The following is a 14,081-nucleotide window of genomic DNA, read 5'->3' as shown; positions in this document are numbered from 1 at the left end:
AACACCTATCTCTGAACCAAGGAATTTTAATGACAACTAATAGATGTCACTTAGCTGATAAAGTCGAATTCTTCAATTTCGTAATTTTCAAAAATCTTAATCAGCGATAAATATAGTATTTCTATATAAAATATATCTGACATTAACTATAGCTCTTGACTAGTTATGAGCTTGATCTGAGAATATAAGAAGCTTGGTCGTTCAGGCTGTGTTGGCATGGTGCATTAGTCGGCAGAAGTCCCACGTTAGGCAGCAACTAAGGAGGTTCGAGTCCTCACAGATGCACAGTGTACTCGAGCACGCAGCTTATTTTTCAGATCGAAATTAATTCAAAATTGATAATTATTTGTCGACAAATCATATCGATATAATTATCACATGAAACACCTAACTCTGAACCAAGGAGTTTTAATGACATCTAATAGATGTCACTTTGCTGATAAAGTCGAATTCTTCAATTTCGTAATTTTTTAATTCGTTTATTAAATAAACAATTTTTTTGCATAAACAATAAAGGTTAATTGAAATTTCTATTGCATTTCAAAGAGACATAATTTTTCTATATACTCACCAAATATTATTAAATTTCATTAACAAGCAACAGAGTAATTGCAAATTTAGTGGAAAGGTAACAAAATATTCAATTGTTAATAAATAATTAAATAATTAATTTTTTTGAAAACGCATTTCAGGAATGTTTTTAATTCGGCTTCCTGCAATAGATTATGAAAAAAAATATTTTAAATTTGAAAAGTCAGTTTTAGATGGCCCAGTTGAGAAATTTTCACCGTTCTAAAAAATTAATTTTTTTTCATTAACAATTTTAAAAAAAAAATTTCCTTTTTCTTAAAAGTTCAAGAAAAAACAAAACTTTTATTTTGTGGTAAGATTTTTCCAAATTCAATATTTTCAGAGTTATAAGCCAATAAAAAAGGTCTACTTTCGCAAAACCAAAAATTCATAACTAAAAAATTTGGCCGATTTTTCAAAAATAAAAAAATACGTATTTCATGTTTTTCTACAAAGAATAAGAAAAAAATATATTTACCCGAATTTTAAACCTCGACTATAAATCTCACGTGGAATCGCCCATATATATAGTAGATTAAAGAATTTAATAATATCATTGATCAGTAATTGATATTAATATTATCTTTCGTAACACTAATTGTCAATCACTATACATCCTAAATGACTGTAATATTTAATTCATTCTTCCACAATTATTTAATAAATTAGTTTTTCAATTTTTTGGAAGACGTAAAGGTAAAAGAAAAAAAAATTTTTCACTTTTCAAAAGTTTTGCCACTAAGTTAAATTCTAGAAAAAGTTTCTTGAAAAAAAATCCTGATATCTTTTTTACTAATTCTGACAAAGGAAATGTCTCAGTTTGCATGAAAAAATCAGACTATATTTCTAAATCTAATGATTTACTTTCCGACCGACGCACATATAAAAAAATTTTAACGAAAGGTGTTTTATCCAAATTACAATCAAGAACTTATAAAATGCTTAAAAATTTAAATGACAATAATTTTCTTAAGCACAAATATCATAATAATCAATTAACGATGACTAATACTTCTTTGGCAAAATTTTATGGTTTACCAAAAAGCAATAAAGACAACCCTATTGAAAAAAACACGTATAATAATACGTATAATAATACGTATAATAATACGTATTATTATACGTATATTTATACGTATTATTATACGTATGATTATACGTGTTTTTTTCACTAGGGAATGCACCTCTTCGTCCTATTATTTCACTCATAAATAGTCATTTTTTGGCAAAAATATATACGAAGAGTTAAAAACTGTAGTTCATTTACCAAAATCTCATGTAAACAATAGTTTTGAGTTAAAAGAAAAATTGAAGAATATTACTGTACAACAAGATTTTGTTTTACTTTCTCTGGACGTTAGTTGACTTTTTACAAATATTCCATGCGATTTAGTTATACAGAGTCTCGATAAAAGACACAATATTATTCATAATAAATGTAAGATTGCTTTTGCTGATATTATTAATTGTACTAAATTTCTGTTCGATAATACTTATTTTGTTTTTGATGAAAAAATTTATCAACAAATTTACGGCACTCCGATGGGTTTACCAATATCACCATTTTTTGCGGATATTGTGATGGATGACTTAGAATCTGATTGTTTGAATTTACTGTCACGTCACCGTAACTTTAACATTCATAATTATAAGAATTCTTTTTTTTAATCAATACTGAGTTGTGTTTCTCTACGACAAACACTCGTGTTTTTGTCACGCATCTAAATACCTTTCAATTAAATGTAAAACTCCCGCCCCTTTGTCGCGCGGCTAAACATCTTTTCTTTTATATATAAAGACCCCTGCGTTTTGTATATTGTATACGTTCATATATTGTATTTCTAAAAATATATAATTGGAAGCGAGAAACTCAGTATTTCCTTAAAAGGGCATAAACGAGTTCCCTTTCCTACAGCTGCGATTTGACACGAAGGCGCTCTCTTTCTAATATACTCATGTACTACCCCTGTAGTGTTTCTCGCTTACACCTGCGATTCCGTGACAGAGGTGTGCTCTTTCTAAATTCTATATTATAATCAGACAAACCCTCTTTTAAAAAGAAAAAGATAGCACTAGCAACACAAGACAATGGAATTTTATAGTCTCTCTTATGAAAACTTGATATAAAAGGGCTACATTTTTACGGAGAGTTCAGTTCAGAACTTTTCATCATACACGTTACTTCTACTTCATATTTGGTACCAGTTCACATACGAAATCTAGTACAAGCATTGTTACTCTACTCGATTTCATACTCAAGTTCGACTTAGAAGAATCTCTGTGTCAAGTGTTAAAAGTTTCTACGTCAAGAAGATCTGATTCAAGTATTCAAGGATTTGACTTCCCATAATATTTGGCAATCATTTTTTTCTTCCTTTTCTGGAAGAATTTAACTGTTTGTGTTTTATTACGGTCAACTGAACTCCGGACTTGTGGTCATCACCAAGGCCCGTCAACCTTCCTGTGAGCTCTTAAACTATATCTGGTACCAGAAGTTCCTATCATAATTAGGACACAGCAGTGGTCCTTTTTCATACATCTTACATCTAAATTTTCAAGGTAAGTTGTTATACTTTTTATCTAAATCCTTCCTATAACTCCTTATAAAAATTTGTAGTAACCTTGACAATCCTTGTTGCAGTGGAATGCTGACTTCCCCTTATTTCAAGAATGGTTGCTTCAGGATACTCTCTCTCAAAGATCAATTTTATAAATCTAAATGTTTGTCTAAATAAATTTTGTAACCTTGTCATTAAAAATCACTATTCCCTTTCTTTCCTGTAACCTTAGCTCAAAGCCTTCTGCTCTGTAAATGAAACAGGAATTCACTGAATCACCGAGCGACCATAAATAAAATAAAATATTATTTCGTTAGTTATTTCTCTATTTGAGACGTAACATTACTCAAAAATAATTTTAATTGTGTTCCTATATTTTATTTTAGATATATTGACGACACTCTTTTATGTGTCCATAAAGACCAAATTGAACTTTTTATTAACACTTTTAATTCCTTTAATATTAATTTAAAATTCACTTATGAACTAGAAGTGGATAAAAAAATAAATTTCTTAGATATGACATTAATAAAAAACAATGATCAACTTATCACTAATTGGTACCAAAAATCCATTTCGTCTAATAGATTGATAAATTATTTTTTATGTCATCCAATACAACAGAAGAAGAACATTGTTTACAATTTATATGATAGGGCTATATTATTGTCTCATAAGTCCTTTCATAACGAAAATATTAAACGAATTTATAAAATTTTGCAGAACAATGATTATCCTTTAGAATTTAAACAAAAAAATATTAAAAACCGAAAACATTCATTAATTCAAAAAACAATAGATAAAAAACAAACTAATAATATCGTTAACATTTATCAACATCTACCCAAAGTCTGTATTCCTTTTAATAATATTTATTATCAATTATCTAATATTTTAAAAATATATAATTTATTATCAATTCCTATTGTGGAAAAAAGGTTAAGTTCTGTAATAAAATTGGGTAAGGACGAGTAAGGACTTGATGAGAAAGTTTGATAGGACTAATATTGTTTATAAATTTAATTGTAATAACTGCCCAGCCACGTATATTGGTGAATCGAAACGTACTTTGAAAAAAAGAATTAGTGAACATAAAAATAAAAACCTCGAAACTGTAGTGAATAAATATACAACTGAATATAATCATTCTTTTAATTTTGACGATGCAGTTTTAGATTATAATAATTCTTATAAAAAACGATTAATTTCTGAGATCGATTAAAAGATCTATCATTGATTCTTATATTAATTTCACAGATGTAATGATCAAAAGAAATAGTGTACCAATTGATTGAATTTATTGAATCTAATAATGTTTTGAATCCTTTTCAGTCTGGCTGCAGAAAAGGATTTAGCACGCAAACCCTTTTGGTTGGTGCAACAGATGATATATGTAAAGCAATTGATCAAAAGATGGTAACAATAATTGTCTTCTTTGACTTTAGTAAGGCCTTTGACATGGTACCTCATACATTATTGCTCTTGAAACTTAAAACTTTTGGTCTGTCCAATTCTGTCTTAAAATGGTTTGCTTCATACCTGTCTGGGAGACGGCAGGCTGTTGTGGGACAGAGTGGAGAATTGTCTGATTGGGGTTGTATTGGAACGGGGGTACCTCAGGGATCAGTGCTTGGCCCTTTGTTGTTTAACCTTTTTACGAATGATTTGAGAGATGTTTTAAAATATTCTAAACACATGTACTTTGTGGATGATCTGCAAATTTATATTCATTCTAGTTTGGATGATTTAAAAGACAATCTTACTTTAATGAATGAAGATGTACAGTCAGTACTGAATTGGGCAACAGCAAATATTCTTAAAATAAATTTTGACAAAACCTATTCTATGATAATTGGATCGACTTGGTACATAAATAATATAAATTTAAGTGATTACTCGTCAATTAAAATTAATGATATGATTGTTCCATTTGTTGATTCTGTTAGAAATTTGGGTGTCATTTTAAGACCAACTCTTTCTTTCTCTTACAAGTTGGTAAAATCTGTAAGAGTGTGTATGCAACTCTATCACAATTTAAAATAAACAAGAAAGCTTTAACTTTTGAGATTAAGAAAATACTTGTTACTTCGTTGATTTTTCCACATTTTGATTATTGTTGTGCTGTGTATAATGATTTAACTGATGAATTAAATTATAAACTTGAGAGACTTTTCAATATGTGTATAAGGTTTATATTCAATTTAAAGAAGGATGAACATGTGACACCATATAGGTTGAGGCTTGGATGGCTTAGTATTAGGAATAGAAGAATTTTGTTTATTGGTTGCCTCACACATGTTATTCTAAATACTAAGAGACTTTTGTATTTGTATGAGAGATTTGAAGGGTAGAATGACAAAAGGGGTCAAGCGCCAATTTATCGAAAATGAGGTTTTTGCATAAAAAAATCAAGAAAATTCATTTACACATTTCTGTAGAAGGATTTCCTTTTTTATTGCGTATTTAAATCAGTTTTTAATAAAAATTAAATTAATAAAATAGCCTCAAATTTACTTTATTGCAACCTGATTGAAAAACAAAAGAAAGTGATGAGTCAATAATATTATCAAAATAAAAAAAAATATTATTTTTTTGGTTTTATTTTAATATTTTATTTTAATTTTATTTTAATAATATTTTAATTAATAAAATTAATAATAATAATAATGTATTTTCAATTTTAAACAATTTTCAAAACATTTTGTTATTAATTTTTAAATATTTTTATGGTTATACTAAGTGAACAATTGAATTTAAAGATGAAAGTATTGCTCAATTCCAAAGCAAGCAATTAATTCGTAATTTTCTTGAAAACAAACAATTTTTTAAAGGAATTTTTTTTCTATTCATTTCGTCGATTCTATAGAAAGAAACTAATTTTCCAGTTTTTCTTTAAACTGTATATTTTTTTTATAATTAATGCTTAAAGAAAATGTGCGCAGTTGATATAACCTCAAGGAACCACAGTTTTTTTTAATTTTATCGTTAATATGTAGGTTTATTTCAACAAATTGTTGTTTATTTATTAAAACATACTAATATATCGAAACGGTTTTCTCAGTTTTTTTTTAAATGACCTGAAAAATTTTTAAAAATGTTTTTTTTACTTCCTGTAAAAACAGTGAATTGGCGCTTGACCCCTTTTGTCATTCTACCCTTCATTTGTTTTTCGGGAGAATGTAACCTCGAGAGAAGTGAGGTGTCCTGAGTTACTTAGGGCACCATTGTGCAGAACTGAAAGATATAAAAATTCCTTTATGGTAACTGCAGTTAATTTATGGAATTCTCTTCCTGGCTCTATTTCGGCTATTGAAAGTCCAAAAACTTTTAAGCATAAACTCTATGAATACTTATTTTTATTGGATGAGTAGAATCTCTTTGCGTAGAGTCTTGTCATTGATGACATTTTGTTTCTTTATCTGTGATAATATATATAATTTATTCGAATTTTGTTATTACTAAAAATCTACTGAATACTATCTTAATACCTGCTTATAAATTTTGTAATTTGAATGTACATTGTATTTGAATTGTTGTTCTCAAGGCTTGCCTAAAATAAATAAATACTAAATACTAAATATCTCGAAAACAAAAAATAATGCTATCTCAAAAATTTAACCATCGATTTATTATGACTTAAAAAATATTCATGATTTTTATCGCGCTTCAATATGAGGGAGAACATGTTTAAAAGTTATAAAAAAATATATTTTTCTAAACAAATTGTTTAAAAATTAATATTTTTTTTAAAAAAAAAATTTTTTTCTAAAAGTTTAAGGTCTTTTGCGTATACAGCATTCTCAACATTTCTCTGTATTTTTAGTAGGGAAAAAGTTATAAGTAAAGCAAAAAAATATTGCTTTAATTTGTTATTGTAAATATCTCGAAAAATATTAAAAATTTCAAATTCAAAATTTGTTTACTATTTACACCACTATCACTACAATTTACCGAATTTTGAAAAAAATCCGAAACATAACCCTGTATTCTCATATGAAATGCCTCATATAATTATATAGTTTACAATGACTTCACGCGCTACAAAAAGTGAATAATTTTTTTCTTGGAAACTATAAGACATACCATCTTTTTCAAGGTCTTAAATTTTTTAGGACATTGTAGAGAATGTTCATGAATTTTTTGAAAAAATCGAAGATATACTTTTCGAATTATTTAAACAATTAAAATTGTTTTTTTAATAAAAATTAAAATTTTTCAATTTTTTTAAAAAAAATTTTCATGAAAAAGCTTCTAAATACGAGTATTTTAAAAAAAATTCATCCCGATTGGTTAAAAATTACGAAAGTTATAATTAATGAAAAAAAATTACAAAAAATTTAAATGTGCAATATTATGAAAAATATTTTGAATTTTTCAAAAATACTTCGGATTTCTTTTTTTGGCCCTTAAAAGAACCCAAATTATCAAGATTATAAAATTTATCAAAATAGCCTAAATCGGTGCAATCACTTGACGTGGAGTCGCTCAACATTTTAAAATAACTATTTTTCACATTCTTTTGTTTTCTTACAATAAAATTGGTTATAAAGCATTAAAGTTTAAGATAATGCCCATTTAATTTTAAATAATAAATGAGTTCAGAAGCCCAAGAGCGTTTATTTTTAATAGACGCTTATCGCGTAGATGGTTGATTTTACATAGTTAGTAAACGAGCCATCATTGTCACTGAAGATTGGAAAAGAAAGTGTGGTGAAATCGTTGATTTTAAATTTCTGGAAGACGCCGAAAGACCGAAAATACGAAAAGGGAAAATTGTTATGGAATCGGGTAAGTATTTTCCATTCTTTTTTACTTATTTTCTTTCTATTTTATTACTGTTAACATTTTATTATAAAATAATATTGTAAAATTAATAATTAATTTTATTTTTCTATAATAAAATTTAAAAAATTTGTTTTATATTAATTTCAAATTAAAATGTTTTTTAAGATTTTAGAAATCTAATCTGAAGAATAAAATTCAGGAGATAAAACAATAAAATAACTGATTGACAAATTTTATAACCAGAAATTTTTACTCCAGCAAGGCAGAAACAAAGCCAGAAATACTCCCTCACCCTCTAAATTTTTTTTAAATCGAAAAACCACCCTTAAATAGTAAAATTCAAATTTAAGAAGTAAAAAAATATTATATTACCGGCTTTTTTTAAATACAGAACCTTACATGTATGTAGTTTTGCTCTACTAACTCAAAAAATAAAGCCAGCATTGATCCATCACCCTCTGAATTTTTTTAAATGGAAAAAACTACCCCTAATCTGAAGAATCAAATTCAGGAGGTAAAACAATAAAATAACTGATTAAAAAATTTTATAACCAGGTATTTTTACTCCAGCAAGGCAGAAACAAAGCCAGAAATACTCCCTCACCCTCTAAATTTTTTTTAAATCGAAAAACCACCCTTAAATAGTAAAATTCAAATTTAAGAAGTAAAAAAATATTATATGTATTACCGGCTTTTTTTAAATACAGAACCTTACATGTATGTAGTTTTGCTCTACTAACTCAAAAAATAATGCCAGCATTGAACCATCACCCTCTGAATCAAATAATCAATCAAATAATCAAATAATCTGAAGAATCAAATTCAGGAGGTAAAACAATGAAATAACTGATTAAAAAAGTTTATAACCAGGTATTTTTACTCCAGCAATGCGGAAACAAAGCCAGAAATGCTCATTGCTGGAGTAAAAATTTCTGGTTATAAAATTTGTCAATCAGTTATTTTATTGTTTTATCTCCTGAATTTGATTCTTCAGATTAGGGGTAGTTTTTTCAATTAAAAAAATTCAGGGGGTGCTGGATCAATGCTGGCTTTGTTTTTGAGTTAGTGGAGCAAAGTTTCGTAGATGTAAAATTCGGTTTTTTTAAAAAATAAGTTGATTTATTTTTTATCTCCGAAGTGTGAATTTGTCCGTTTAAGGGTGGTTTTGGTCGATTTAAAAAAACTGAGGGTGATGGAGCAATTCTGAGCTCAGATTCGGTTTCAGCGGTCCAAAATACTATAGGAAATATATGTCTAGTTCAAGAAACAGACAATTTTTTTTTGTGTGCCTGTGTTATATAATAATATATATATGTGAGGCATTTTATGTGTAATGTCCTGAGTTAAAAAATTGATTTCTCGAAAAAAGTGAAACTTGGGGAAATTGTTGTCCTACCTGATAGTAAAATATCCCCAAAAAATTTTTGACGTTTTTGAAATTTTGGGGGAGATAGAGGGGGTCAATTTTATCAGTTTTCCCTGACACCGCCTACTGTTTAAATTTTTTCTTTCTATAATTGCAATACAAAAATTTTGGCAGGTATGTTTTTTGAAGGTTTTTTCATGCTCTCAAAAATGGTGAATTTTGTTTTTAAAAATTTTTTTTAAATAAATAATTGCAAAAGAAAGCTGAGGTTTTTTCCGATCTGTTTCTAAATTTTCACAATGCCGATCTTTAACATTTAATATCTCGAAAACAAAAAAAATCGGCATTCTGGAAATTTATAAACAGATCGGAAAAAACCTCAGCTTTCGTTTGCAATGTATTTTAAACAAATTTTTAAAAAAATAGGACCTATGAATTTACTTTTTCAAAAACAAGATCTAGATTTATTAGCTGCTGGAAGGGTCATCGAGAACAATAGAGAAAATCTTCAAAAGTTAAGATCAGAAATTAATTTTAATAAAATCCAAGTTGATTATAAAGAGTTTGTAAAGAAATCTGCGATTGACAACATCACACCGCTTCCTAAAACACGGTTAAGACGAAAAAAAAGGATGCCAGGAGAATTAGCTGCACACGAACAAATTGAAAATCCGTTGGAGTCCTACAAAATTAATACATTTTATTATTGTCTTGACTATATAATCGCAAATCTCAAACAAAGATTTTCAGATGTCAATGTAGGAATTTATAAAGATCTTTCTTTATTGTCAAAAAGCAGAATAAAAGAGCTACGAAAAAACCTGCTGTCAATTCCCAGCGATGCTTTTGAAGTTTTCGTAAAAATTTATTTAAAATTTCTGGATCGACAAAAACTTCTTTCGGAATACGAGCAGTTTGTCATCATTTACGAAGAATTGGAATCTGTTTATAGACAACCGGAGCAGTTACACGTTCGCCACGAAGAATTAGATAACTACTTGGATGACGGCTTAAGTGATTGGGATGAAGATGAAAATCTTTTGTCGGAAAGTAAAAACAATACTGAGAATCAAATATGTGATGGTGAAAATTTACAGAATGACGGAAACAGCTTAGTAAGGATTTTTGAAATTTTTTGTCAAAATAATTTGTTAGCGACCTATCCATATTCCATATCATTTAACTCGAGTGTCCAGCAGGATATAAGAAAAAAAATTCTCTGTTTTTTCTCTGACCTTCCTTTTCTGAACTATTAAAATTTTTAATTAGATTAGGAAAAACATTTTCTATTAACCATTAATATAATATATTAAATAAATATTAACTTTTTAATAATTAAACTCAGCAATTCTCCTAATTGTGATCAACTTCAAATTTATTCAATACAAATTTCAAAAAGTCACAATATTTATTGCATTAAGTTTACTAAAGAAAATTAAAATTTGGATGAGTTAAATCTAAAGTCGATTAAAATTTTAATCAATGAATATTTTGATTAATTAATACTGAATTTTTTTGGAATTTGTAATTAATTTAAAATTGATTGGAATTATAAAAACTGGACATTTATATAGTTTAAATTTTTGAAAATAAGTTTAATTCAATAATAAATTTTGCAACTTGCAGTTGTCCGATTTTTTAGTTTGAGGTTACTTTACAGTGCTAAGACTTCTTGAATCGAATAATATAAAATATATTTTGTAGGTCATTGAATTGGGTAATGATAGCGGAGTTTTTATCAATAAAAGTGGCTTAAAAAGACAATCGGTCGAGCTCAAACTGAGAATGTTTTAGCAAGAGGAATAATTTTAGAATTATTCACCTCTGAAGCGATAAGAAAAGCATCAATGGATGGGAAATCAATCCTAGAAAATGAAAAACTAAGACCTGCTCTTCCGGAGCATGCTGTGGCAGTTTCACTCAGTATGTGCAATGCAAAAAAGAAAAAATATATATTTGAAAAAAATTTTCAAGAATCATTCCAATTACTATTTTTTTGCAGAATTAACCTTAAAAAACAATTTATTATTCATATTTTATTACATGGAAACCTCAATATGAATACTAAATACACAAAACTTTTTTTTCACTTAGTTCGCTACATGAATTTTACTCCATATATATATACTGTATGAGGACAAAAATATGAAGAATAGAGAAGCGTTAGTGCAAGTGAGACGCTTATAGAATATTGCATAAGAGCGTCCTTGTCGCACTCGTGGATTGACTCATAGTTTAATATTTTATTATATATTAAAATTTTACCAAACATAACCTATAATTATTACATTATGAAGTTCACCATATTTCTAAAATAAAATTTTGTTTTATAACGAATATCAATTAAATTCAATTAATCTAAATAGATATTTTCGCTATAACAGAACAGTCATTTTTAATTTTTAAAAATTTAAATTGAACTTGTATTCGCACAGTGGTCTGAAACCCGAATCTAGCTGGACAAAACTGTTTCCTCCAAATTGCTTCGCTGAATTTGTATGAAACTTGTTACTCGGGGGTTTTTGTGGTCGCTGAATACGAATCTAGGGCAGTTTTTGAAAATTCAAAATGGCAGATCCAATATGGCGGACAGAGAAGTTAAAAAATGAATAGATTCTAATGAAACTTGTTACTAGGGGATTTTTGGGTTGCTGATTACGAATCTGAGGTCAGTTTTTAAAAATTCAAAATTTGCCAAATGCAAAGGGCTTCACAGGTCACTCCTTCAGAAGGAGTTCTTCAACGATTTTAGAGGATGGAGGAGCAAACATCGAAACTCTAAAAAGGCATGGAGGGTGGAAGAGTAACTCTGTGGCAGAAGGTTATATCGAAGAATCGCTAGCAAATAAAACACAAAAAAAATTGTGGATGAAAATAATTCTAGCGAAGTCGCAGCTTCAGAGATCTTATCAAACAATGCATTACGAGAAAAAAATTTCAATTTCTCAAATTGCAATGTAACATTTAGTTTTAAATAACTACATTGTTATCAGTTCTTCAAAATCACTTTTCGCTAATTTAGTTTATTTTATTATTAAAAATATTCATTTTTTTGAGAGTTTATAAACCATTCATTTTGACTTTAAAATAAGATTATTTACAAGTTTGATGTTTATTTTATGATTTTAAACAATCATAATTAGATCAAACGCAATATTGATTTATAAAGACTTATTTGTTGTAGAAGTTTATTCTGAAAATAACTGACAAGAAAAAAACATTAAATTTAAATGAACATTCCAGACTTAAAATAAATCGCGCATTCGCAAATTTATAGTTTACTTTAAAATGTTGAATAATTACGATATTGCGAATTTATTAAACGTTATTTTCAGTGCTCAATAAGATTCTATAAAATTGAAAATCCAAAAAAAGTTTCACCTTAGTTTCGTCTTTTTAATAATTTTGGTAAGACCAAAATTATTAGTACTTTTCAATAACTTACAGTTTTAAATCTATAAATAATACATTTTTTCATCTTGAATTATTAGTTTTTTGTGAATTTGTAAAGTGTTTATTTTATTTTTATACTTATTGAATAATGTAAGAAAAAGTTTAACGTTTTGTTCTGTGATACTATGGTGATATTTCTAAATATTAATAATAATTTGAGAAATAAAATAATATTTTATTTTGTAAAATTCTATTAAAGTTTGTTGTGTAAGTTTAATATATTAAAGTCTATTTACTGTAAGGAAAAGTTTAATGTTCACTTTGTGATAATAATAAATGTAAATAATTTAAGAACTAAATAAAATTTTCTTTTATTAATAAATTATTATATATATATTGTATATATAATTATATCTTTTAAATATACGATCTTGTTTCGGGGGGCTTCGCCCCCAATACCTTCACCTATGTGGCGGCGCTTTAAAAGGTGCTTTCCATAAAATAACATTTCTAAGTCGAACTCAAGAAATAGCAGTGAGTAAATTTATTTATTCTTTTGAGAGTATTTTTTTTAGTCAGGGGGCTTCGGCGCCCTCGCTACTACTCGTGTTCCCGACCTTGGTTTCGTAAAGAAATACCGAGCTTTGTCCACTTGCTACTTAACATACTATTTCAATACATAATAATCTAGTCTTTAATCGAAGGATTGATTTTTTTTTTGCAAAACTTTTCTTTTTACAGGTGAGAAACGATCGCTAATACTTACTTTAATTCATATTTAGACATAACATTTTTTAAACAACCCTTAATTAACAAATACACGGTACCGCTGTTTTTACATGTTTCAAATTTGTTTTTTTAAGTTTTTTTAAATATAATGTATTTTTAAAAATATTGACAAAAAAAATATTTTCTTTATATAAAATAGTTATTAAAATATAAAAATTATTTAATTAACTATTGATCAAAATTTATTTCTTATATTCAAAAATTTTTTTTGAATTGACTACGCCAATCGAAAGAGTATCAAAAAATCTAAAGGAATCATGTCCAGAAATTATGTTTTATCTTTTCGTTTAAGTATAATAAATAAACAAAGTATAGTGTGTCATAAAAAGATTCAAAACTTTTACCCCGTCCCCTACTGCTAATTTTTCATAAAATTCAAAAATATTTGGCTGATAAATTACCAACGTATAGGACAACTCATAAAAAAATTGTGGATAGCTTGGATAAAATTTTTCTTTTGCTTGGACTTTTGACGTGAAATCCATCATATACAGAAATTTAACCAATCACTTAAGTTAGATAAATTTGATTTAACAATATTAATTTTATTTTTGACAATTTTTCGGCTCACTGCCGAAATTCTCGCCTACGTTACGATTGTTAAAAAGCGAATTTCCATG

At 27.4% G+C, this 14,081-nt stretch overlaps 1 protein-coding gene across 12 annotated transcripts in view; it reads right to left on the bottom strand.

Annotated features, from left to right (window-relative positions):
- The window catches only part of LOC127282162 (liprin-alpha-1), a 648,576-nt gene that overhangs the window by 147,829 nt on the left and 486,666 nt on the right, over positions 1–14,081 (bottom strand). The window lies entirely within an intron of this gene.

The sequence above is a fragment of the Leptopilina boulardi genome, unplaced genomic scaffold (genome assembly GCF_019393585.1).
Source record: "Leptopilina boulardi isolate dan_hultmark-lab unplaced genomic scaffold, ZJU_Lbou_2.1 LbouV2_285, whole genome shotgun sequence".
Lineage (NCBI taxonomy): Eukaryota > Metazoa > Arthropoda > Insecta > Hymenoptera > Figitidae > Leptopilina > Leptopilina boulardi.
This window is presented reverse-complemented; position numbering and strand designations above follow the sequence as displayed.